At 43.9% G+C, this 23,996-nt stretch overlaps 1 protein-coding gene across 4 annotated transcripts in view; it reads left to right on the top strand.

Annotated features, from left to right (window-relative positions):
• The window catches only part of NCAM1 (neural cell adhesion molecule 1), a 116,527-nt gene that overhangs the window by 20,821 nt on the left and 71,710 nt on the right, over positions 1 to 23,996 (top strand). The gene's annotated exons all lie outside the window — the stretch shown is intronic.

The raw sequence follows: 23,996 nt of genomic DNA, 5'->3' as shown, positions 1-23,996 counted from the left end.
CCCTTTAGCGTGGAAAAAATAAAAAAAGGGGAAAATTATAATGCAGTTATTTCTGGTTTAAAGCTAAGCAGGTCCCATATGAGCCTTGTCTAATTCATTATAGATTACTGCTTTAGAATTGGAAAATTGTGTTATAAATCATGATGTCATTTCCAACTAATCAAATTCACGCACAAGCTCTCGTGTTCCCTTGAGTGCTTGCCCATTATGAGCAGCTGCATCATGTGCTTTGATGTCTCGGAGAGACAGGTGGATCGCTGCTCCAACTTCGAACTGCTTTTCGTTGCTCTTTTCTTTGTTCAGTGTTGAGTTCATAATGCTGAGTAAGATGCCAAGGAGAACACTTCATACAAGTCTTTGGCTGTAAATTGCTTAGAAATTTAAACTCCAGTACGATGTCAGAATTTTAGTTGAGTTGCATTTTACAAGCAGCAGGCTTTTCATGCTAAGATGAGAAGAGGAAAAATTGTCCTTCTTGAAGGGGAAGAAATCCAAGTTAATTCAGAGGGAATTGTACTTTAAAGGGGAAATATTTCTAGTACAGCTGGAGAGAGCTGAGGGAGAAGGTTCAGGAAAAAAAAGTTGTGATTGAAGTGACCTTGGTTGTGCATTGCCAAAATCTCACTGTTTCTGTTTGGAATTGCAGAGAATACGAACACGCTTCCCTGTGGCATTTGATGAAGTGGACAGGCCAGTGTATGTGAGAGAGCTGGGGATTCATTCCGATATGTTCAAGTGACGGGGGTCTCTGAGTGCAGAAAATTGTTATTTGTTGCACTCAGATTTAGGCGCTTTACAAATCAGTAAGAAGACTGGAGGCAGCGGGGCTATCATCGGTTAATTGCGTGTTTGTAAGAATGGGGAAACGATGCAGACTGGAAGGGATGGATAAGAGAAGTACCATCAGAAGAGTGGCTTGGGTTAAGATGTAGAACTGGTGTAAAACAGCAGTCAGCTAAGACTAAGTTAGTCTCTAACTAAGCGGTCTCCTTACTCGTCTTAATGTCTCCAAAAGTTGTGGCAGATGTTGTTTCAAGCTGGACTCGGCAGCTTGAAAGATGTTGGTTACTTACAAGCGCTTAAAAGAGAACGCCCCGTGTTGGGGCGTTCAGATAGGCGGCCTGGTGTGATGTAACAGCAGCTCTCAACTTAAGAAACAGTGACTTGAAGCAGCATCCTGTAAATGTTTGCAAAGATTAATCCCATATTCAAAAAAAAAAAATGTAGTGGAATGCCTTGATACTAGGTGGGGATTGTTCATGTATTGTGTACCGGTGTATGGGGAAGTGATTGTGATGGTGGTCTTGAGGTACTGCAGCCAGCCAAAGGCTGCCTGAATTCCATAAATAAGTAAATAAAAATGGGTGTGAACATGGAACGTAAAACATGGATAGCAAGAAGGAGCTTCACACGTAGTGATCACCGTGTGGTGATCTTCTTACCTGGGGATTAGAAGTTCTGTTATTTATAACACAGAAAAAGTACTTGGTTCTGTACTCAGAGATTTCTGATGGGATTGGACAGTTGACAGTGACTTTTTATCAGGTTTCAAGGAAGCTTAACAATGCAGTCACATTGATATTTTCAATTGCAATAATTTTTGTTTCAGAACCACAATGAGTCATGTTCTCGCAGGTTTTTTGTTGTTGTTTAACAAAATGACAGAACTGACTAAATTCATGCTTTATTCATATATCAGATACCACATTCTCATGCCATCTGTTATCAAACTTTGAGATTTTGTTTTTTACCAGTTTGCAGCAATTTTAGGAAGAATAGGAGAAATAGAGAAGGTCATTAGGAGTGGAACTCTGATGGGGTTTCAGTGATGCAAAGCATCGTACGTGTTTCAGTGTTAGTGTAATGGTAAGAGAAGTATGTGTGTTGGGTTTTTCATCTGATCATTAGCCTTCCACAGAAGATTTTTCCTTTAAAATAAATAAATGACATTTCTGGCGTAGTGCAGATCACTTACAATGCGTGCCCTGTTAGTAGCTAGTATCTGTTTTTTCTTTTAAGGTGTTTATTGTTGTAATTGCAGCTCATTATCTCTGACAAAGTAAAGGATGTCCCAGGAGGAAATGGCTGATAACAAAATCACCTTGCCTGTTTGTTCCAATTCAGAAACCATCCCCCTGAGCGCAGCATTTAATGAGCGTCCCCACCAGGACGACACTCTCTTCTTTCTACGAACAAGTCATAGTTTGGCCTGGTTTGGAGCTCCCTGGCTGGACAGTGGTTTTTGCTTGCTATGGTAGTCGTCATTTGGTTTTTAGCTTTTCTTGCAGCAGTAGCTGCGAAAGCGAGACTCATTGAAGTACATATTTAATTATTTGTGTATTGGTGGTGTAAAGCTTCCAGTTTACTGTTTGCTACAATCTTTGAAACAATCGTTTGAGGAAATAGAATCAACGCAAGAGTCAACAAGGCTTAGTGTTTTTCCATCAAGAGAGGAAATGCTTCTCAACAAAAACCAAAGCACCCTGTCATCTACGAGTTGGTACTGATTTCAGGAATGTTTGATATAGACATAAGTACATAGATACTGCCACAGAGTTTAAATTATCTTTGGTTACCGTGGATATTTATAACTCTGCAGCTGCATTGTGTGTTACAGTGCGTGATTGCAGGCAGAAGTGTTGAAAACACAACATTTACTATGTGTCCAGTTCCTCTTGCAACTATCTATAGTTCTTGCATTTTCTGTAATCACAGAGAAACGATTTCTGGCGTTGCCTTGAATGAAAGTATGCAATCCCTTGAAGAAGGAGGTCTGTTTACTGAACGAATGTGGTCAGGAGATGAGTGCCCTGTTCATACAGATGTCAGCGCTTTGATGTTGCCTGGTGTCTCACCAAGGGGTTTTGGAGGCAGGGCTTCACTTGGAGGACAGAGCTGCTGGCCTGCCTGCCCTCGCCTGTGGTTTGCCTTCACTGGCATAGGGAGTCTTCTGAGGAGAAACAGACCTGGAAGGTACCGAGAGTAAGAGGGGTGATGTGTGAGTTTCCGTGTTGCTGCGTCGAGCGCGGTTCTGTCAGCTGATAATTGTGCCTAAGGTTCGTACATCTGAAGAGCCAATTTTGTCTTCAGTTTAAATGGAAACGTAAATTACAGGAATGGAGAATGCCAGTATTTTTTCCCCAATTAGAGAGCTTCCTTTTTTATATATATATTTTTTCCTGTTACGACGTACTGTGGTGTTTGTCTTGAGCAGACATGGTTCCCTACAGTTGAGGTTCTCTGATGGTACTGACGTATCCTGAGAATCGTTCGTAACCCTTGTTGGCAACGTAAGCACTTCTGCATTAAACAGAGAACTTGTCCCTGCATTAAACTGCATTAAAACAGATAAGGTTAGGTGTTACGTAGATTTATTTGTGCTTCCATGGTATAGGTTCGTGTTTCAGTCTGTACTGGCATTTGTCCCTGTTCTTGGATGGCTCCAGATGGAACAGCGTACAGGTGGTAAGCAGGAGTAGATTGAGCTGAGCTGAATAACTCTGCTCGCGTGGGTTGATCAGCCTCAGCTTCCTGTGTTTCTCATATACTGTTGGATAAAACAATGGCATGTTAGAGCAAAACACATTATTTTTTTTCTTTTTGTTCTGCTTGGAATATAAAAAGGGGATGGGAGAGGCCAAGGAGCCTTCTGTGGTGTGTGTGTGTTCACCACCGTTAACTGCTTCCAGGTTTGTAATGCTAACGAAGGGTCGTGCGTTTCATGTGCATTAATTGTATTTCTTCAGTGTCTTTGATATTCTTAATGAGTTGGGTTGTTTGTCATGGTGCTGGTGCTGTGGGAGGTATTTTGTGACAAGGAGTGGCACAGATGGGCTGCAGTCTGCCGTTGGACTTAACCTCCCTCTCGTCACGTGCTGGAGCCGATGCGGCGTGCGCGGTGCCAGCCCACTGCACGTCTTCGGGAGGTTCCAGTGGGACTCGGGAGTGGTGTCTCAGCACCAGCTAGCAGAAAGTGTGGGTGGAAGCTAAACACTTCGAAGGCCAGCTGGCTTTACTGCAGGAAGTGACAGCTACACCCCGAGTAGAGGTAATGTGGAAAGCAAGGAAGAACTCCTTTGCTTCCCTCATCGTACCGTGACAGCTTGATGTTTGTCTCAGTGTGACGACCATCGCTTCTGCTGACAAACTGCTGCTCTGTGCAAAGAGAGACAGAAACGTGGGCATCTCTGCGAGAGGTTGGAGCTTAGTCCTAGCCCTGTGAGTGATCTACGAACGTCCATGGCTGAGGTGCAGCAACACTCACGCTTTGCTTTGTGCCCTCGCTCCAGTGGCTGTTGAGCTGGGGGTGTGAGCAGGCACTGACTTGCGCTTTGCAATACGAGGCAGTTCTGTCACAGGCCTGCTGTTTAGGTTTCTGGCAGAACTTAAGCACCTGTTGTCCTTAGAGGTGAAATCCTGGCCCGCACTAGTATTGCAGTACTGTATCCAGCACGTGAACTGAAGACTGAAAAGGCTTTTGTACACACCCAAGGAAATAGAGGGTGCAGGAAATTTCCAGTCCTGAATTTTCCTGCTCCTGAGATAGTGCCTTTTATCTGCTTTAGTTCTTGGTTTTGCTACTTTTACAGCTACTATTTACTCTCTTTACCCACAGTGCAAAACACCTAGCTACAAGTTAGCCCTGTGTGAGTGGTTGTGCCTGCTGGCAAAGGTGGAGGTCAGAAAGTTGGCTCAGAATCTCCTGAGGTATCTTTTTAGGAATTCCATTTGTAAATTCTGGAAAACTTACAAAGTCTCTACAGCAGTCTGGGGAAAATAGCCCTGGTTGGTAGCAATATGTTCAAGGCTAACAAACTGAGCATTATTAAAGAGCAGGAGATGATGTGTAAAAGCATTGGTCAAAAGAAAGTAATGAACTTGTTTTTGTTTTTTTTTTTTTTTAATTACAGTTCGTCACTGGGTGATCTCAGTACTGAATTAATATAGCGTGGAATTTCATTGTCTGTTTGACAATGGAAAGACAAATAAAAGCTGTTGAGTTGGATTATTCCCTTGTGGTTTCTGTAGGAGATGCCTTTGTGTACTTTGCTGATACGCTCATAAGAGAAATTCTTCATCAAACAGCTGTGAAATACTCGGTGCTCTGGTAGCTTTCCTGGGTGTCTGCAGTGGCCGTGTACTGAGGATCTGATCCTGGAAGGTGTGCGGCTTCCTGGGCTCCTGCTGGCCTCCTGGTGCATTAGTGGTCTAAGTACATCACAGTGGCTGTACGCGAAAGAAAAGTTCTTCAAGGTAACCCTTTTTAAAGGTGTGAAAGTACACCATTGGCTCAGCCTGTGTTGATTTAGGTAGTGGTAACTTTTTTAGCACTGACGAATTACTATGCCTACCTAGGTCTGTTGACCACCTAGCCCACCTTCCTGCCTCTGGCAGCAGCTGATTCCAGGTGTCTTGCATTGGATGCTAAAAACATGATTCCCCAGTAGGGGTATTTTTTACCTGTCCTTGTTCTTGATAAATTTTCTCTTCTGGAAAATAATATTTGACATCTGGAAGAATCTCATGGAGGATGTCTTTAGCATGACGGTGAAGGCAGAATTCTGCTCCGCAGCTACTAAGCATTCTGGGCCACCATTAGGTTTTCTGCAAAGGCTGATATTGAAATGCTAACAGCACTTATAAGATGTCTTTCTCTGTCCTTTGAAATTTTTATTGATCGTTAGACACAGCTTTAAACCTGCTTTTATAACATTTTCTTTATACTGTATGTTATTGAGTATTGCTCTGCTTATCTCCACCATAAAACAAATAATTGTAGTCTTGTCAGACAAAATTTTTGTCAGCCTCTAGCCATTTTCATTTCTAAACCCTGTTATTTCTTATCTGTTTATTTGACAGAAGATGTGATTTATTTAATTTGTTCTATACCTAAATGTCTAAAAACAGAAGTTTTGCTATTGCTTCAGAAAGTTATAGCAGGAACTATCATGGGTTTTATTGCATGTTGATTTCACTAGAGAAAGAAGCTGGGGAAAAGCTCAGCTACTCATAGAAACAAAATAAAAGCTGTATCAGGCGATGCAAAATTTGGTGTAGTTACAGTTGAAACAAGCAACTCCCAATACGGATAAAGGAGGAGATAAAATAATGGCAGTATTTTAACACCAGTCTTCTAATCAGCGGTATGCTTGTAAAAGGAATACTGTGTTTGGTTCCTATCAGTCTCCTCTGTGCCACGGAGTTTTTGCAATTTTTTAAAACAGTTTCTACTGAAAAGTCTTAATTTCACATTGTTTTGTATTGGCTGTTCATATCTTAGCAGAAAGCTCTGGATAACTGGCATTCAGACAATTGATTGCATATCTTTGAGCTCGAGCATTTTCCCCCATATAAAATGAACATTAAAACACTGTTCAGTACAGATGCCCTTTTACAGAGCTGACACTTCTTGTACAAGCAAAACTATCATATGCAGCCAAAGAACAGAAAAACGGAAATAATTAGATGCCAGCAGCACAAGTTGTATAGCGATCCATTCAGCTGTCTACCCACAAAGCACTTCCAGAGAAAAAGTTAGAGCCAAGACTTAACTTGGCAGCAGTTGCTTGATTTTTAATTCATTTAAATGATCACCCTCCCCTAGAAAACACTTAGCTAAATCTATGTTTTAAGGCTTGTCAAAATTACGCACGTAAGTTCTATTCCATTTGATAGGAACAGCTTAAAAACCCGCAAATTCTCAATTGCAGATAAGATTTTGTCAGTGCTGTAATTCAGCTAGCAGGGTGATGATGCTGGGTTTTGCCACGAGCGGGAAAGCTGGTCCTCGTGTCTCCTTGTAGAGCGAAGGGACCGGGAAAATACAGCTCTGTCAAAATAACTGGCAAATGCTGATGGTTTCACTGTGATGAATACAAAGGGAAGGCAAGTGCTGGTGCTGGGGCAGGGACAGCCCTCCCAGCTGCACTGGGCTCCTGGGAAGGACCACGGCAGCAGAGCGGTTTTGTAGTTTGCTCCCAAGGAGCTTGCGGAGGTCTCTGTTGTGGCCTTGCGGAGACTGGGATTTACAATTGGAGGAGCAGCTGATTTTATCCAGTTTGCTTTGCCGAAAGGCACGTTCCTGAGTGATTACAGTCATGCAAAGCAGCGTTACTGGGCGCAGCATCTTCTGTGTCATGCGGCAGGGTGCTGGACGCAGCCTCACAGCAGCGCACGGCCTCCCGGGTGCCTGCCACAGCCACACGTGTAACGGGCGTGCAAAAGGATGGGCACAGGAAGCGGGTAACGATTGACCTCTGGAGGAAGGAAGGATTCTGCTTAAGGAACACCGCGAGCCTCTTCTCCGTGGGATAATTGGTGTGTTGGGAGGTCTGATGGCTGCTTGCTCTAGCTGGTGCCCTGTATGCCTGTATGAAGTATAAGGATTTCATTGTATTTAAAGTAACCTTATCACTTTTGTCAGTGTCCAGTTGATTTCTTTGCTCTTATTTAATTTAGTGTCATGAAACAGATAATTTTCTTTCTTTTATAAGGAATATAGTACCTTTAGTACAGCATTTCATAGGGACAGGTACTGAAGGGAGTTCTTGTCATTGACAGAAGTGTCACTGAGATCTGTCACTATCTCAGTGCCTCAGCCTTCAGGAAGCACAGACTGTTTTATTTATGTATGAAATATAATTCTCAGGGCATTCAAACTAATCTGGATGTGGTTTCTTTTTAATAATTGTTGCTGTACAAAATGTTCTTGTGAACTCTTTACACATCTGCTCTGAAGGAAACTCCTTTGGTCTTTTTCTTTTCTTCATTGAGGAGTTAATAGACTTGCAATTAGTGGCAGTATTGTGGCTGTGACTCTAATGAAGGGGGCAGTGTGATGCAGAGAAAAACCCGTTTCCTTGTTGTTCATCCTCAATTGAAGCTAACACAGCTTGGTGAAGGATTTGGCTAGGCGCTTGCACTTCATGGTGCCACAGAGCAAACAAGAGAGCTATTCATCATGACAACTTTCTTGCAGAAACAAATACGGAAGGTTATGGTATCACTGCTTGTTTGAAAATGTATTTGATAGGTTTGACTTCTTCTTAATTGATACTCCAGGAAGAAGGGAGGGACTCTTTGTTGGTCACTCCCAAGACAGGTGTGACACGTATTTGTGTCTTTGTGTATTGAAGGCTTTGGTGTTGCAGAAAGCTCAGAACGGTGCTAGTGCAGTCAGTCTGCACTGACCCCTGGCCAAGGAGGCTCTCTAAGGGAGCGGAGGGGTGAGGAGATGGAGCTGGTAGGGTTCGGTTCTTTCTGGGACGTGTCACAGGTTCTCTTGCTGTAGCTCTCAGGAACCGGTCTCTGTTTTTTGGAGGGAGCAAAACTCTCAGGAGGGATCAAATGAAAGCGCCGTGCCCTGGGAATGCTGCGCGCGGTACCTTGTGGCATTCTTTGTGTGCGTCGGGCTGGCTTTCCTGCGTGGAAAGCAGCGTGGAAAGCAGCCTGGGAAGCATATGTTCCTGGGAGCTCGTGCAGAGCTGCGCTTGCAGCCATCAGGAGCAGTTCTGCCTTGGGAGCTCCTTCGGTGATGAGTGGGAGACTTGCGCTGTTGGCCAAACAAGGCTTTGTTTTACGCTGCTGACATCGTTCAGCCGCGTGTGTTCTGTATGGAGTCGGTAAGGCGGGTGACATTCCTGTGGCAAGCAGAGGCACCTTGTCTGCTGGCTGTGGAGTGATGGAAGTTACAGAGAGCTCTCACAAACGCAGCTGGGGAAGATGCAGTCTTCAAGCCATCCGAGGAAGGAAGCTGAAAGTTTTGCAGCATATGCACGGCTTTTCCAAATTAGCTGGCTTTTGCTAACCGTGTTTCTATTGAGATATTAATAAAGAAAGGTAATTTGCTGTCTTCATTTGATTACTGAGACAGTCCTGCTGGTTAGTTGCCTAAATGTATAACCAGCTGAACTGTAACATCACTGCTTCCCTGAAAAAGCCACTTTCTGGAACGAGTTTTTAATGGGACTCATTAGAAAACAAACAACTGCATGCTATTATTTACTCTGAAATGTAAATAAGCAAAACTAAAAGCAATTCAAAGCAAACAACGGAGCTTTTCCTAGAAAAAAAAGAAAGGAAATGTCTTAAGATTCTCACCCAGTGTTCAAGAGTGATGGTTTCAGGTACTAACAGCCCCAAATCCGGATAGAAAACATCCTTCTGTTATGAGCTTGTGGAATATGCATTGATTTTATTTTTTCCTACGAAGCAGCCACGAGATGTGCTTTGCCACACTGTGTGGCTGCCTGGTTGTGACAGATGCCGGTGAAGATCTCTGCCATAGTTGGCTGTTGGGCGAATACACCAAGTGTGTCTTACCAAGAAGTAAGCGCTGTAGATGGTGTTTTCCCTTGGAACTTGAAGGCAATTTAATGTAGTTAGTGTCTCTCTTCCTATGTTTGTTTTTCTTTCTTCTTTTTTTTCCATTTTGCTTTTTTGGTGGGGGGTTGGTTTATTTTATTTGTTTTGGTGTTTTTCTTTTTTGTTTGTTTGTTTTAGAAGACATAGCAAGATGCAGATGTTCAGTTAGAAGTTCTGAATTGGGAACACACTTGTAGGATCTGAAAGAATCAGATTTTGTCAGCAACTGAAAGCAGAAGCCCATGTGATATCCTTGCCTATGTAGAGCACGGTTATTTCTGATTTTCATTTTATTACAGCCCATTTTTTTAGTTAGTATTTCATTCTTTGTTATTTCTTCCTATTCAAAACAAATAAAGAATGAAGCATATGATTTACTGCAATTATTTTACCCATTAGAGGAAAAAAAATACTATTTGTCTATTTTCTTTGGTGTTTGTTTGCTGAATTGATAAAACAGTACCAATTTCTTGACACAGTCATCTTTTAATATTTTTCAAGAGACTCTGATGTGACACAGTGAACAGAAGACTAATGGAATTTATCGCTGCATTTTTTCACTCTCTTTCATTCCTGTAATACTCCTGATTGGAATGCTGCATACCTGAATGTGTTTTTTTTTTTTTTTATGGTGCTATTTTGATTTATGATGATACAGGTAGGTAGATAAGGGTGTATTTTCACCCTCCTTGTGAAGACAGATTTCAGGATAATATAAAAGTACATCTAAATACGAAGTAGTTTGCTCACTTCTCCCAGAGGAAGATTCTTGCTATTTGTTGCGAAGATTTTTTTTCTGGAAAACCTGGTGGTTTTCAGCAAGCAGCATCTGAACTTGCTTTGAAATATTTCTATTCCTGTCTGCTGCTAGTTGTATGATAGTGATCGTCAATATCGTGGCCAGACTGGAGCGTTATTGAACCTGTCACAAAGTTAGAGGCTGTACATCATACGGCAGTTACTTGAGTGACAGACTTCCTGCAGACTGCTGGTGCTTTTTTGGGCATGCAGGCAGAGCAAAGGGAGCACTGGAGTCTGAGAAAGTAAGTAAGTGGTGGAATTGTGGCCTTCACTTTTCTTCTTACTTTCAGATTTGTATCCTTGAGTCACATTGTACCGGTGAGCTGAACTAGTTCAAAGCCGTTTTGTGTCACACGGGAGAATTTGGTAAACTGTGTCAGAGCTCGGAGGAGGTGTAGTGTAGCTCTGACTTGCCTTGAAATCTGCGCCGGCGTGATGGCGTGTTGGATCTGTCAGTCATCTTTTGTTTCTTTTGGAACTGTGTAGCTAACATTATTTCCTCTTGCAGTGGGAAGTGCAGGTCTCCCTTACTTGTCTCTTTCTCTTGGCAGGCAACTAGTAATGTGAGTACTAAAAATTCAGTGCAAAATCACTGCTGAAGTCTGTGTGTGAATGCCTGTTTGTATGGAAATTGCCATCTCTGCTCGTGTTCGTTAGCTAAGCTTATTTCATGACTTCTATTTCAAACACCCTTTCTGGCTTTGTGAAATTTGCCACTTGTGAAGTGATTCCATTTAGAAGATTAGTTTATGTAACTGCATATTGCTTTTCATTAAAATTTCATGGGGCTTTTATTTAACATGCATTCTAGCCTTGTTTATATGGGACCTGCTGAAATAAAGTGGATTAGACTGTTTAAGCCATGTATAATCCATTCCCTGTGGACTTCAGAAAGACTGTTCCCTGCAGTATGTCTAGTCTTATTTTTTTTCAGACTGTCTGTCCAGCTATCCATTCATCCCTCTGATGGGTTAGCAGGAGGAGGATCTTTGCATTTTCTGTAAAACAAATCAGCTGTTCCCTGACAACCAACTTGTTCCAGATCTCTCTCCAGCATACTCGATAGCTGGGTTCCAGTTTTGTTTCTTACTGAAAGCACGGTTTTATAAATGGAAGTATCACTGTTCTAGCTCTCTTGCTTCCAAGGGTTGGTTGCCATTAACACACAGGTTTTTTTTCACAGCTTTTATGTGACTGAGGGTAGGTCTTTAGTTTTGAGATGTATTTAATGGTTTGTGCACTGCGTCACAGCTAGGCATGGTGGCTCTGTACAGCAATATCTGTGTTGTGCAGATTGGTTTCTGACTTGTCATTGATGCTGTTGTTTGTTCGGTGTTTATTGTTTATGTAGTCCAGGCTTTCGTTTCCCATTCTCTTCTATTTCTGCCAAATTACTGTGTTTATATTCAGGTAATGTCTGGGTTTTAGTTCTAGCTCTTCCTAAGGGTTTATAGTGCTTACTGAACGACGGTTCGTAGGCCAAGACTTCACATCACCGTATTTGCTTCTAGAGGGATTTTGACCATTTATGGGTTCCGCAAGTTTGTGATGCCTTATTAAGAGGACAGCAAACTGCTGCTTAGTGTGACAGCTAAAAATGATTCTGGATCCATTAAACTGTTTTGTAATACAGTAATCTTCATCTGTCTGTACTAAAACCCATTAACATTATTTGCAGCCTCAAATAGGGACTGTAGTCAGTTGTGTCATATCCCATAAACTGCGAGCTGTTTATAATACATACATTTAATGTGCATTGTTGAGACATCAGAATTAAGCTTTTCATTATGCTTGATTCCGAGTTAACATCTTCAAAGGCTAATTTGATCATGAACATGAAGTCATTAGGCTGTTATGAAATGCAGTTGGTGATAATTCAACACAAATGTCACGATTCACTGTTTATTACGTCTTATGCTCTCGCTTTGATTAACTTTGACAGAGCTGCTCACGGATGGGGTAGGAATGATGAGTATGGAGCAGCCTCTCCTTGGGGCTGGAAGGGACATGGCACAGTGGTTTTGACTCGAGCTGGGGACGTGTACAATTCTGTGCTCCACACTTGGAGATAGGAGGCCACCGCGCGTCCTGTTTCATTGGCTAAATGTATGAATGAAGCTCATCATCGTGACCGCAGGAGGTGTTACATCCTCTTCCATACCAAGGGCACTGCTCTGTAAGTGGATGGAGGTATGCAATCGAGGCACTCTGGCAATGACATAACTGACAAAAGGAAAAAGAAACGTAAGGCGGATGAAGGAAGGACTACCACCAATTGATTTGATGCTTTTTTTTTTTTAATATCAACCGTAGACTGGTAGACTTAACATACGATTACCATACTGATTTACACGTGCTGTCTGATAAAACGTTGGTAAGTAAGCAGAAACCTTCTGAACTTTAATGGGCAACTGATGAAATGCTTATTTTAAAGCCAGTGAGTGCAGTATTGATACGCTATTCTGTGTGCTGCGTGTAAGCATTTCTTTTGATCACGTAAAGAAAGCATTCACTTAGAGGAGCCCTATAAAGAAGGACTGATTTCTCCAGAGGAGAAGTTTTTGTAAGGATTAGTTGAGTTAGCATTCACTGGGACATCGTTTTCCTGTGGTTACGTTATTGCTGGTTTGGTGTTGTAGATGGGGCTGGTAAAGCACGGAGAGGCCTTCGGCAGGAGATGTGAACAGCAGACTTGCAGCTATGAGCAAAGTCTGCAAGTTGAGGTATTTAGGGCTTCTCTTTTCAGAAACTAAACTGCAAAAGAAGTGAAAGCATTCTTCTTTAGAAAATTCATGTAGATTTTAACGTAGTTTGTGGAAAATTAGGTTCTCCATGAGAGACCTAGCAAGCCTGGAAAGGTTCTGACTGGATGGAATCTTTTCTTAGCTTGCTGGCCAGGTGTATGTAATATAAGTTATGCTTCTGGAATTGATTTCAAATTAGTAAATGTAATACCAACCCCACAATGTCAAGAAACTTGGACTTGTGACCGTTACTGGCATCTGTCTGCTCTGAGGAGTTCACGCTGGACTGGAGGTGGTTTTGTAGGACTGCAGTCTTCACTGAGGCAGAAGGTGCTCCTTAATTTTGTGGAGATAACTACCATGTTGTAGTATTTCCTATATGAAAACTTATTAGTGGTGTTTTTGTTAAGGGGAGGAGGAGTTGAGTGGGGGAGGTATAAGAAAAGGGCCCGTGTACATCTGAGGTGCTTATTGAAACCAACAAACATAAAAACCTTAGATGCCCTTTTACTCCAGCGCCACGATTTTGTTTCTGGTCTTCAAGCAAATAGAGAAATGGTGGAAATTTGTGAGGCCGCCCTTTTAACGGAGCAGACGTTTGTTGAATTTTACAGTACGAGTCTTAAGGCTTGACGGTGGAATTGATTCCTGAAGCCGGAGGCGGTTACGCTGGCTTAAGGGCTGAAGGCTTCCGAGGGACAACCAGGTCACAGTTGGAAAGGCGCTGCTCTATCAGACCGCTACCAGTAGCGTTGGGCAACGGATCTCATGAAGGGTGGCTGAGCATGTCCTCTGTGCCTGACTTGTGCTCGGGTACATCTGCTGGCAAGCGAGCTAAGCCTGCGATAAAATGATGTTGGACTGCTGGCTACCAGCTGAGCGCTCTCTCTTCCTTTGGGAAGAAGTGCAGAGGACGTGCCTATGTGAACCAAGTTGAGCTACTTCGTTCCTGCACGATTTAATGACCAGTCACATCATGTGCTGGTAACTGTTCCATTTATAACGCGTAACAATGCAGGATCATCGCGTGAGGGTATAATTAATGTGGGATTCAGTTTTAGAAAACTGCTGCATCCATTTTGAAGATCTTTAATTATAGACACCAGCACGTTGTGTCAGAGAATAGGGTAATTCATTGCGTGTTAGAAATGTTCCCATTCCCACACAAATCCTCCTTTTTAGGGAAAAAGAAAGAAAAAAAAAATTTCAGATGTGAAATCTGCTTTGGGAGAGCGCGGTGGAGGTGGTGCACGTTGCTCTGTCAGTTGTTGGTACAAGTCGAGCACGTATCGGTTGTGCGTGTGCATGGTCACTGCGCAGGGAATTGCTTTCCTCTCTCAACTGCTTACGTTAATCAGCTGTAAAAATACACTGCTCCCTTTAATGGTCCATCCACTAATTGCTGATGTGGCGTTTTGCTGCGGGGTTTTAAATCATGTCTGTCAGCTCCATTCTGATGCCCTTGGCTTTTTGGCTGTTTTTATCTGAAAGCTTTTTTCTAGCGTATTTCAGTGGCTGTGGAGAACACAGTGCTAAGCTTGGGGGAAATCCAGCTGCGGTGCTTGGGTTACCCTTTGGCCACACGTGACCTTCTGGGACCTTCTCAGTTAGGTGATGGGAAGCCCACGACCAAGTGTCAAGGGAGAAGTCCCAGACAGCACAGTGCTGGCTGAACGTCTCGGGTAGCGTTCCCCAATTTTCCACAGACGTTGACATGGAAATTTCAGACGCGGTCTTACTAAGAGTAGTAGTTCTTATGCGAGACAAGATCTGTAATGCTAAAAAACCACCGTAAGATACCAGCTGGGAGGTAGGGGAGCAGGAGGAGGCGCGAGTCGACAACCTAAGCTAACACAGAGGTGCAGTGTGCAACAGTTGTCCTCGATTACGAATTCATCTGGTGGAACAGCATGGCAGGGGTGGGTAGCTGCATCGATCATATCACTGATGATGGTATAATCTGCTGTGGTAATGAAGACAATGCCATCGGTTTTGCGCTTTTATTCTGCTGCTTCTGTGCTCTTGGGACTTTAAAGATGCAGCAGGGCTCTTTGGAGGAGCTCTTTGCTCCTGAAATAGTGCAAATGGTTACACATGTGTGCTAGGTGAAGGTTAATTGTCGGGTTTATCTCTGCTTGATTATTTTCAGCTGCTTTGCTCTCTGAAAGGTGATAAAACAAAGTGTACAAAAATCTAGAGGCATTTTCTTTTCTAAACCCCCTTTCTCTGGGCTTCTGAAACCTATTTATGTGCAAGCCTCCACCCTAACAAAGGGCTCTTTGAGGGCCCCGTGTTAGTGTAACGTTCCCTTCTTTCACATGAAATTAAGGGCTGTGATTTACTGCAGTGACCTGCGTGCTCTCGTTTACAAATCAGTAAATTAATAAATTAAAGGACCTTGCACAACAAAAAGAATTCTGCCTGGAAGAAAAAGCCCAAAGCCGAGAGGGAGAGGAAGCAATTGATTCATTTTTTCTTTCCTTTACCCGGGATCAAGTTTATATTCAGGCTCCTAACCTTGGCCGCTACATTATTTTTCTGAAATTTTATCCAACCTTCAGCTAGATTAATTTCAAAATAAACCATGAAGAAAGAGGATTATTTTTTTTTTCGGAGTATTGTTGTAAAATGGTGTGCTCGTGCAGCACAGACAGCAGGGAAGCTCCAACTGAAAATGTCTTTTTCTGGCTTCCCTGCTCTTATTTATTATGCCTGGCATATAGTAAAACTTGACTGCACTGAAAAGTAGTGGGATTGCCCTTGGCAATGTAATTCTTTTGTGTGGTGCTCTGTTGTTTTAAGTGTTTCCACTCCAACCTTCAGCGTGATGCTCCCTTCAGTGCAACGTTGCAGGCGCATTGCTTTGTCATCTTTTTTTCCCTCTTATTTTTCTCTGTCCTTGTCAGTCTGTCTTGTCCTTCGTTTTACCAGAAACAAAACATCCCTTTGTGTTGTAAACGCGGTATGCCAAATACTTGGAATAACTGTAGCACCCAGAGTGAATGTAAAACATAAAAGCGACAGTAAATTCCTTTTCATGTCATCCTATAACACCAAGAATTCCCCCTTTAATAATTGGGGCAGTGGAATGATTGACCTTGTTTGATGCAGCCGTTAGCTTGCTTGGCTTGGTTCAAAGTCTGCTTACATTCGGTGCTTAACTTCGCAGCCAGTCATTTCGTGTTAATGATGCTGCATTCATTAACATCCCAATGAGACCTTGCTTTTTCATGCTTTTCTTCATAGGGGCAGCTCATTCAGTTACCTGCTCTCTGCCTTAATACACGCCCGCATGGAGCACAGATTGTTTTACTGCCTTTGTTGTGCGCTCTGAAGGGAAGGGCACCAAAACCACATGGGTTTGTCGTTTTTGGGGGTGCACTTTGCATTAACACTCACAGCACACTCTGGCCAGTAAATAATTGGATGCTACAGTACCATTAAGAATGCGAGTTAGGGCTAGCCTTAAGATGCTGCTGTAACGGTTTGGTTTTGTTCTTCTCTGACATGTTTCCCGTAAGCTCCTAATTGGTGGCTCTTTGCAGATTTCCTGCACTCCCTTCACTTGTTGGCAGGCTGGTTTGCTATTTGGAGGTTATCTAGTTGTCTTGTTGTGAGCGCTGCCTGATTAACAGCTCTCTTCGCACTACCCCTTCTCATTAGAGATGAAAGAGCATAGGAAGATATGCAAGAAGAGAAAAGGAGGGCAAAAAAACGAAGATTCTGTTGGTATTTCCAAAAACTGCTGGGGTGCAGTGACAAGGTTGAATCTGGTGTCTCGCGGCAGTTCTGGATCCTAGGGGAGAGCTGCAGTGAGTGTAAGGCAGCCCAGCTTTCACAGCACATGGATAATTTACACCGTCTGTAGCGTTCGGAGCATAATTGCGTTGTCAGCTGTGTGTCGGAGTCCTGCAGCATGCCAGGTAATTGCCAGGGGCTCCAGCAAAGCATTGTTTCATATCTCAGTTCCTACTGGGGCTGGGGGGAGACGGCGTGAGCAAGCTCCAGGGTCTTGGGTTAATAATTTATGTGTATGGAAACATGCTGCACACCAACATAGGCGAGCGCGGTTGGTCCTGGAGATCAAAATCTGCTCTCCTGCCAGGGAAGCAGCAGGCGCCCTGTGGGCACTGGGCACCCTGCTGGCGGAGGCCCACTGGGCCCCTGGCTCTGCTCAGCACCAGCTGGGGGAGCTGCCCGCAGAGCCTGCTGCTGTGGACGTGTCCCATCGGCGTGCTGGAGGTGAATCGGGGGCAGAGGGGAAGACGTTTTGTTTGCTTGTGATTTTTTTTTCTTTTTTTTTTCAGGCTTGGCTTGTTTGTATGTATGTTTTTCTTCAGGATTGGTATCAGAGATCTAGTGAAGTTGATAAAAATCAAAAAATAAAATCACAGAGTGCAAGTCCCAGGATCCAGCTCACCTTGTTCAGTGTTCTTCGTCCTCTTGGCCTCAAAAAAAACCCTTGGCATTGAGAGGTTTGCCACTGTTCTTACCGTATCACAGGACAGAAGCCTTAGTGAATTGTGCTGGGACGTGCCACTAGGAGATGCGCCCAAGCGTCTGTGGTATTGAAAATAAAAGCCAAAAGACTGGAGAGATCAGCCTGGTTAAGAGCAGAGCCAAATGAGTTGAATGCATGGGAACATGGTACCCACAGAACCTGTCCCTCATGTCCCTTGTGGCACGGTAGCCAAACAGAAGCAACAATCAAAGAGAGTTAAGATCTGGAATCATTGTGATTAAGGAAAATCTTTTAAGGAACCTTACTGGCATGGATAAAATCCAAGCATTTCTCAGTTGCTACACATGGAATTGTTTTCCTTTTGCTCCTTGAAGTGTCAGAGTAAATGGAGTGAAGTTGTGCTGGATTATCAGCGGCTCAGTTTGACCTCTGTTCTTGATTGCTCTCTATGCTAATTTCTGTGCCACGGCTCTTTGTATGTTTTCTGAGAAGGTAGCATTTCTGCTGCAAATGGCGTCGTGGAAATTAATTTGAAGAGGGAGAGGCAATGATTAAAATCTTGAACATCAGTCTGAGAGAGCTCAGTTGGGAACATCCCAGTTATTTGGCTAAGCCTTAATGCAATACGTGCAGCATGTGGTTTATGCAGGACAAAGGAGAATTGGCTTTAATTCTTTCAGCGAGACGTTCATTTAAAAATAAATGACTCACCTGTGCCAAAGGGAAACGCTTATTTACTAGGCCAGCTTAGGACCAACTGGGGAGTGAGCAGAACTGCATTTCTTGACAATTTCGCCAACAGCAGTCAAGATTCTTGCTGCCATTGCTGTTCACCTTCCAGTTAGTCAGGAGAACCCGACACTGTTCTGGTTCTGAGTCACCCATGTAAAATTTTTATACAATTAATCATTTATGTATAATTCTTTTTTACTCCTGTGGTCTTTCTAGCCTTGTTTCCTACAGACGTAACGCACTTTGATGCATATGCCTCTTTCCTTTTAGCACTTTTTAACATGCTAAAACTATTTTAACCGGTTTTGGTAAGGTTGTAAATATCTTAAGCTGTGGGAAGGGAAAAGCCTTCATTTCCCATTGAGAGAAAATCTGCAGCTCACTGCTTGTTTTGCGCATCAGAGAATCCATATAGGATTGAAACCTTTTGATCCGCTGACAACCAGACTTTTTGTTTCACTCCTCGCAAAACTGCTTGTTTTGTCCTATATTTTCACATTCCTGCGCCAAATTTCAGTGTCAACTTCAGTTTGGTTTGGTTCCTGTGTTGCAAATGTAAATCTTGGTTTCCAGGTTTTAACAAAAATCTGGCTTTATGGGGATTGCTGTGCCCAGGGTTCGGCCTCTGTGCAGACAGGACTGGCTGCTTAGCTTTAAGTGCCCACCGCTGTTGTTTCACTGCAGCTTTGCTCCTGCTCTGGAAACTTCTGGTTTGGGTGTAGGCTCCTTTCGGGGTTGATCCAAGCAGAGCAGAAGCAATTTAGAATTAGTGGATGTGTCTTTCTCTTCTGTCAAGTGACTGTGGGTAAGAATTGCTTATTATTTTACTTCTGTGGTCTGTTGTGGGCCCATGGGCTTCATACTTCTTACAGACTGTACTAGCTGCTTTTGGGGGCTGGGAGGGGTGGGAGGAGGAGGATTTTTGGCATATGTTCATAGAATTCAATTGTGGAATACAGAAATGCATTGTGGCTCAAAATAAACCCATCCGTGGCTCTCGACACTGGAAGAACGCTTTCCAGACCCACTATGGTCTGCATCGCAGCAAAGGAAGCAGTTGTTAGGAGCAGGAGAAATGTATTCAGGAGATTGCTATTCCTGCAATTTCAGGGTTGCGCAGCTGTGTAGGGAGACTTGATAATATAATAGCCAGGAGCCCCATCTGTTCCTAATAAAACATGTAGGAAAAAAATGCCGAAGTGGCAGGCAGGAGCAGTTGTATCGTGCACGCTGGGAGGCGAGTCCCAGCAGTTGTCTGCCGCCAGCTTCCCCTCCCTCGCTTTCTGTGTGCTCATCATCAGAGGGGAGCGTCGAAGGAGGGAGGAGAGGTGCAGCGGTTTTCCCTCTCTCTTTCTTATTTCTACTGAGAATGCTCATTGTTATTTACGCCCTGAGTGCTGTCTGACAGAGGAGCTGTAGGATATGTGCGTGGCTGCAGTCCGGGGAAACCAAGCAGCGAGGGATCTCTCGAAGCCCACGCAGCACTGAGCACAGTAACCCCCAGCACACGGTGGATCCCGTTTCTACAGATAAACAGTACGGGTCAGGCCTCTGCTACTGAACGTTTTGCAATGCCTGGCGATTATTGTTATTAGACTCAAGCAGGGTGAGGTGGGAATTCTGATGGAACTCTTATCACCTCTACAGCAGTTAAAAATAAAGCAGTATAATTTAAGGACAATGAGATTAATTTGGTAAGGAGGTATTCAGAACTCATTTGCCTTGCTTTCATGTGAAAGTCACAGACTGCAGGCAGTGGTATACTAGCTATAAATTATTGTCTGTTAATTCTAGATTGGTAGCAATCTATAATAAAACTGTGATTAGTTGTAGGCAAACCAGTCACAGAAAGGATGAGAAGGGAGGGGCAGCTAGGAAGCCCATGCTTGGTTTATCATTAGAAAGGTTCGAGGAATCCTAAATATACCTTACTTTCTAAATGAGAGCTAGTGACACAGAGGACAAGGTTTTGTAAAATGTGCATCTTGATAGCCCTGTGAGCTCCAAAATTCATTAGCTGGATCCCAAATGTCCCAAGCCAATTAGTTTGCAGCAGATTCAGTAGGAACATTAATCCTGCATTTCTTGTGTTCTCTTTCCTGCTCCATGATTCAGTTTGTGCGCGTACTCTAAATCATGAAGGGCAAAAATTTGGGGAGGGGGGCGCCAGTGTGGCTTTTGTTCTGTTTTTTGTTGTTGTCTGTGGGGCTTTTGTTCTTGTTTGTTTGTTTTTAACTTCATCACTGTATTCCAGAGGTAAGTGCAGCCATCCAGGATTTGCAGGTACAATGCTTTGAGGAAGCAGTACAGAGAGGAGGGATATTAAAGGATCTCAGAAGAACAGTTTTCAAACTGAAGTCCACTAATGATCTGCCATCTTCTTGCTGGAATCGTAATAAACACTAGAATTCACAGCAAAGATTGAAAAATAACTTTTGGCACTTCGCACTGTATTTGGGGTTTGGCAGAGGCAGTTGAGCGAGCAAGTTTGGGGACGCAAATATCCTACGGTCTGAACTGGTAAAGCATTCTGATGGAACCGGACATCTCAAACCTGCTGCTTCTGCTGGGAGTAGGTTAATATTACTTCTCCATTAGACTGAAATAGCTTTGATGTCAGTTCTTCCTTCCACATGACGGTGTCTTCAGACAGTGGAAAATGGGAACATAAGGTCAGTTTTTGCCTTTCGGGGCTGTTGATCTCCTGTTGTCTCCCTGAGCCAAACCACTGTCTGAATTACAGTGGAATGTACGCTTGTCCTTGACCGTGGTGATAATGCCTTGATGTCCTGGTAATGGATGGTATGTATTGTGCTTGGGCTCCCGGGAGATGGATACTTTCAAGTCTGTTTTCATCCTGAGCTTTGATTTTGCTTTAAAATGTTGTGCAAGGTTTAGGGTCTTAATTTACGAAGTGTTGTGTGAACATGATATGAATAACAGGTGATACTTCTGGAGAACTTAATTCATCTTGAAGGATAAATTGGCAGGACTGGAATGGACTGAGAAGTGAAAAGAGAATGAGGAATGGAGTGGTGCGGAAAAAGCCTGGAAGGTGAAGACTTCGTGTTTCCTTATTCTAGAGGAATGTGCAGAAAGGCATTCCAGCCTCGTGCCTTTCCTGAAACGGCAGGTAGTCCAAATGACACATTGGTGCCGCAGTATTGCCGTTGGGAAACACTACAGCAGGCTCCTGCTCTTCTCATCACATGTGAACTCATGATTCGAGGTTTCATTAGATAAATGAAGTGTACCAGGCAGAACCTACCTTAGCTACTGCAGCAGGTCACTTCGGGAGCAGCGAGTACCCAAGTGCTCACGAGTCCTTTCAGCAGAAGGAGCCGCGCAGGCTTTGCTCTGCTCTCGGTGAAGGTTACCGGTGTGGCCGGGTGAAGCCGTGAGGCACAGAGCTGAAAGCAGCAGCTGCTGGTTGCGTGGCTCTGACGGTGAGGAATGGGACCCAGGAGACCGCCCTGGTACTAACGGTGTGATGTGAGCACCGTGCAGCTTCCCACCATGCAGATATTTAAGGAAATGCTTTACTGTCTTGGCTTTTACAGTCTGTGGTGTATCAGCTCTGATCCTAGCTCCAAGGACGTGGAAATGCGATGGTATAATTGTGAATGAGATCCCTTTGTAATATGGACAGCAAGCCGGTCCATCTGCGGTGGATGCGTGTCATGAATGGCTGGCTGGCAGAACAGCAGAGCTCACTGGAGGCACAGGAAAATTAGGTTAAAATTCATTGAAATTAGGGCACTTTCTTAATCTGTCATGCAATATCTGAATGGCCCAATCTGTGAGCAGGTGGCTTCTGTGCAAAACTGAAATGGAGGGAAGGCTGCTATTGTTTGCGCGATTTATGGGATGTTCCCCAGGTGTCTGTGTCTGAAGAAATCAGGGATGTGCTCGAGAAGCAGCTGGCGGAGGCACTGCTCGTGCTCGCTCCCTCTCTGCTGGAAAGCAGAAGCAGCCATTTGGGGAACTGACAGTAAATGTTCTCCTCTCCGATGAAGTGTTTGTGCCTTCTAATAACCAAGGGGATGTGCTGATTTATTTTTTTATTCATTTCCCCTGTTTGGCTTAGAAGTACCAAGCACTTGAACTTGTAGGACCCAAACTGCTTTACCTGTATACATTAGGGCCCAAACTAGCCACAGTTAATGATGGGTCCACTCAACTAAACCACTGCTGACAGATTTTGCCTTTCTTCCTCCTCAGATCCTTCAAAGAAGGAGATAAGCTCAGTGATTCTTTCTGGCCTTAAAATCTATGGGCTTAAGAGGAGAAAAATGTGTATTTACAGTTTGTCTTGGTGCCATCTGGGACGTTTTTATGGGCAGTGACGAAGGATTATTTTGTGTGCTTGGTTGGCAAAGGATGAGGGGAGGAGGCATAAATATCCTTTTTCCTTTCCTGGAAGATCCTTTGCAGGATTTCTTTTCTTGTTAAGTTATTGGCACTGATGGTTTTTTTTAGTACTTTTTTTGCCAAGTCTCTGAAAAGCTATTCTTTCTGACTGACGTTAATTACAAATACTTCACGGGAAGCATAAAATACAGAATTGCGTTGCCACGCTGGATGAGTTGAATTCCAGTCCTTGACTGGGATCGCCGTACATTTCATGCTCTTGATGCAAATGTAAGAATGACTTTTTTTGGCATGGTCTGTGGAGCTTGCACCATCTCAGCTGTGGCAGGACATGCACTGTGGTGCTAGTGCCTGGTTGTAAAACAGAACTCCAGCCACGTTGCATTGGAGATACCTGAGAGCTGGAGGGGACGCATCATGCGGCCGGGACAGTGGCCATCAGGGCTGAGAGATGTTCACTGTGGCTGAAGAGCTCTGTCCAAGGAACAGGCCGCCTGCACAGGGGTGGATTGCAATAGATTTTTGGGTACTGCCTGAGCAACGGGATGAATGGGGACTTGCTGTGCTGAACGTCGTTCCTGCCCATTTGCTAAAGAACTGCTGGGGCATAGCTCATCCCATCACGGCTTGGATTCTCCTGCACCCTTTTCTCCTCTCTGGCTCCTTTCTGGCCTTGCCCCCAAGTTTCCCCAGCCTTGAGTTGTCAGAGAAGGCTGCTGCCCACGGCGGTCGCAGCAGCGCACGCAGCAGGCTGTCCCGTGCCGTGGGTTATACGCTCCCTCTCGTGGCTTGCTCAGGACGGTGCCGCAGAGCACAGGTACGCGGCGGAACACCAGCCCTTGCACCAACATCTCCAGCTCTTGTTTCCATTACTGAGCTCCCACCATTTCAGTGATAGATACACACGTGGAAGCAATTACTCTGTCCTCACAGCTCCCTCTATAAACTGCGTCTCTTTTCTCTCTGGATCACTGGAAGTGTCTGTGGAGGAGTGTGGGTCGTATGAAATAGTTTCTGGGTGGGAAGCGGAAGCTGCCTGGACCCGAAGACCTGGCTTTATTGCAGGGAGGGCTCAGTTTGCTGCCCGGAGCTGTTAACTGCTGCTGCTGGGGCTTTCAAAGTAGATTGGTAATGGAAATTATTGATCACCTCTGACAACTTTATTGTATCCATTTAGTTTTTATGTAATGCATCATCCTCAGTGCTTTGTGAGAGCTGGCTGATGCCCCTCGTCCCTGTAGTGTCTGGCTTTCTGCACGTTACAGCTCCGCTGTTTCTCGGTCTGAAATGAAAGCGCAAGTCAGATCGGTAGAGACTGACTGACCTGTGTTCATCTGTGACTCATGTTGCTGGTGATTATTTGCATAGCTGTGGTTCTGGGTAAGGTTAGGAAATGAAATACTGAAACTCCATCTATGAAAACAAACATTGGCTTTTGATGATGGAGATAAAAGGCAGGATATTGTATCTGGGAGAGTCAGACGCTCGCGCATCTCACTAGTCCCTGGGGACTTTTATAGTAA

This window comes from Anser brachyrhynchus (genome assembly GCF_964034855.1).
Source record: "Anser brachyrhynchus genome assembly, chromosome: 25".
In the NCBI taxonomy this organism is placed as follows: Eukaryota; Metazoa; Chordata; class Aves; order Anseriformes; family Anatidae; genus Anser; species Anser brachyrhynchus.
The sequence above is the reverse complement of the archived record's forward strand: the minus strand, read 5'-3'. Positions and strand labels throughout refer to the sequence as shown.